This window comes from Nannospalax galili, unplaced genomic scaffold, assembly GCF_000622305.1.
Source record: "Nannospalax galili isolate Female #2095 unplaced genomic scaffold, S.galili_v1.0 scaffold11732, whole genome shotgun sequence".
NCBI classification, from domain to species: Eukaryota; Metazoa; Chordata; class Mammalia; order Rodentia; family Spalacidae; genus Nannospalax; species Nannospalax galili.
In genome coordinates, this window is record NW_008331533.1 from 54,189 (window position 1) to 57,076 (window position 2,888).

Here is a 2,888-nt window from a genome sequence, read left to right on the forward strand (position 1 = left end):
CCAATCAGGCTATTTTTACAGAAGCTAGGACACACAGAAGAGTTAATTTGAATATGGAAGCGAACACTGGAGCGATCTATTTACATAACAACAAATGGCCTGGACTGCTCCCAGGACCTAGGAGAGAGGTGCTGAATGAATTCTCTGAGAACCTCCAGTAGGGCCTGAACTGAGAAGGTGCGACTATGCCAACACCTGGATCTTTCACTTCTGGTTCCCCAAACTAAGGGAGTAGCTTTCTGATATTTTACACCAAACAACAAAAAAGCACACCAATGAAATTAAATTGATAAATACAAAATGTCACAATAGATAGCAATTTCACAATGGCCTTGGAGAACTGAGGTATCCCTCAGAGTCTTGCGCCACCCTGTGACTGTGTATTGATATCCTGTCAGTGCCAAGACCTTGGCTGAACTATCACCACAGGAAATGCCACATCGGGGTGAGCTGCCAAATGGCCGTCCCAGATAGTCAGTGATACAGTAGCCTGCTGAATACAGACAGTAGGTGGAAAGCTATGTGCAAAGGTACGGGAGACTTTTCTAGTAGCACAGATACACAGTCCTAGGTCATAGGCTGGTCCATCAAGGAGTATCACCAGAAGAGATACCTTCAGAATTTGCTTCTAAAGAACTTGAAGTGGGAGCCAGGTATAGTGGCAGACTCCTGTGATCCCAGCACTTGAGAGTTGGAGACAGGAAGTGATAGGCAAAAAGTAGCCCTATGATGAATAGGGTTGATCAAGAGAAAGCAGAGTTTATTAGCAAAGGAACACATGGGACAGATTCCCTTCCCGGTAGGGAACATGTCTGCTAAGGGTGGTGAGCTGGGGTCTTTTTAAGGGGGAGGCAGATGTATTTTTTTTTTAAAGTTGGTGGTGGGGGGAGCATAAACCTGCCCTCTTTAGAGATCAAAGGGGAAGCCTGCTGTGTTGGCCAAACAGTGGAGAAAAGTCTGCTTCTCTTGACTTCAAAGACCAAGGTGCTTATCAGCTTGGTTCCCTTTTCTCAGAAGTCCTTGAGACCCTGTTGATGAGGGGGCGGGGCTATCTGAACCTTAACAGGAAGATCAAGAGTTCAAGGTCATCCTTGGCTAAATAGTGAATTAGAGGTCCCGCTTGGGCTACATTAGACCCAATCTCAATTTTTTTTAGTGTAGAAAACAGAACCTGGGGCTGGAGAGATGGCTCAGCGGTTAAGAACACTGACTGTTCTTGCAGAAGACCGCGTTCAAATCCCAGCACTCACATGGCAGCTAACAACTGTTCCTCTGTAACTCCAGTTCCAGGGGATCCGACCGCCTTTTCTGCCCTCCACCGGCACTGCACGACATGGGTGCACTTACCTACATGCAGGCATAACATTCATACACATAAAATAAAAAGTAACAAATAAAATATTAAAAACAAACAAACAAGAGAACCTGAAGTGAAACTTCAATCCAGTGATGTGATCTGAGACCCTCCTTGATGTCTCAGATCCTATGGCACATGGTGGGGAGGGAGTTCAGGAACTGCCTAAGTCCATAGTGACACCTCCACTCTTGTCACATAGCCTCCTCATTTTGGTGTTGAGGTCCCTTGTGTCCTGCCCTGAAGCTCCCAGACTCGGACTTTCTCTTTGTGCCAGACTTCTCTCCTGAAGTGAATTCAGTGGTTCCTGCACTGAATTCATTTTTTCCATTCCCCCACGCCCCACAAATGCATAGTCTTACATTTCTAGGAACTTGCTCAAAAAGCCCCTTTTCTAAGAAACCTTCCTTGACTGTCTCTTAATACCCCTCAGTTTCGATTAGGGTGGTGCTGTGGAAATCCTGGCAGAGAAGGGACAATTCAGGCTGCACATCCGAGGAGCTCACTTACTGACCCATCTTATCACCGCACAGCATCTGTCAGACTTTCTCCAGCAGGACGACCTGGTGACACACTGTTCTCCACTCCCTCCTGGCTTCATCCCCACTCTGAGTACAGTATTCCAGATGATTCATGAAAGTTAATTAATAGCCAGAACTTCACACACTGCGGTTATCAGCCCAACCTTTACTACGCTGTCATTTATGACCCATCTAAGAAAACTCTAGACTATGTTAAGAAATCTTCCTGCCATGAAGCAATGGATGGAGACCTTTGGCCTCAAAACCAGCCAGCTCTGAGAGGGTGCTGATCTTCCGATGGGGTGGGCACTGCCTCGCCTATGGGGGCGTTAAGATAATGTCTGGGGATGTCTTAGGAACTCTTTGCTACTTGCATTTTGGGACTCTTACCATTTTATAGCCCCTAATTGATAGCCCTCAAGGCTTCTGTAATCAACCACAGATTTCCTCAAAACTCAGCTAAAAGCCTTACCTAAGAAAAACATGTTTCCATCACCCGTGGATAATTTATCCTGACTGACATTGCATCATTAACAAATCCCATTCTTTTTGCAGTCTATCAAGTCCCTTAAAAAAACTTTTGGATTAAATTATAAGTTTAAAAAATAGCAAAATGATTAGAAATTGATGTGAAAAAACCATAGGAGAAAATGTTTGCAAATGACATATACAACAAACAGGACTCATTTCCAAAACAAATGAAGTGCACTCTAAAGTCAACAGTCTAAAGTTAGAAAATAGATAACATATCTGAATGGAAATTTTACCTGTGAGGATTTCAGAACAGTAAATAACCACATTAAACTATATTGTTCAACAACATTAGCTCTTGGGAAACTTCAAGTTCAAAACACCATGTTATAGTACTGAATGTTTTTTAGTGTGGCTAAAATTTTAAATACTGATACTATTAAATGCTAGCAAGAATAGAGATTTTATATTATTCATATATTGCTAATGAAAATAAAACGTGGGAAGGCCACTCAGGAATTAAATTTGATTCTTTAAAACTT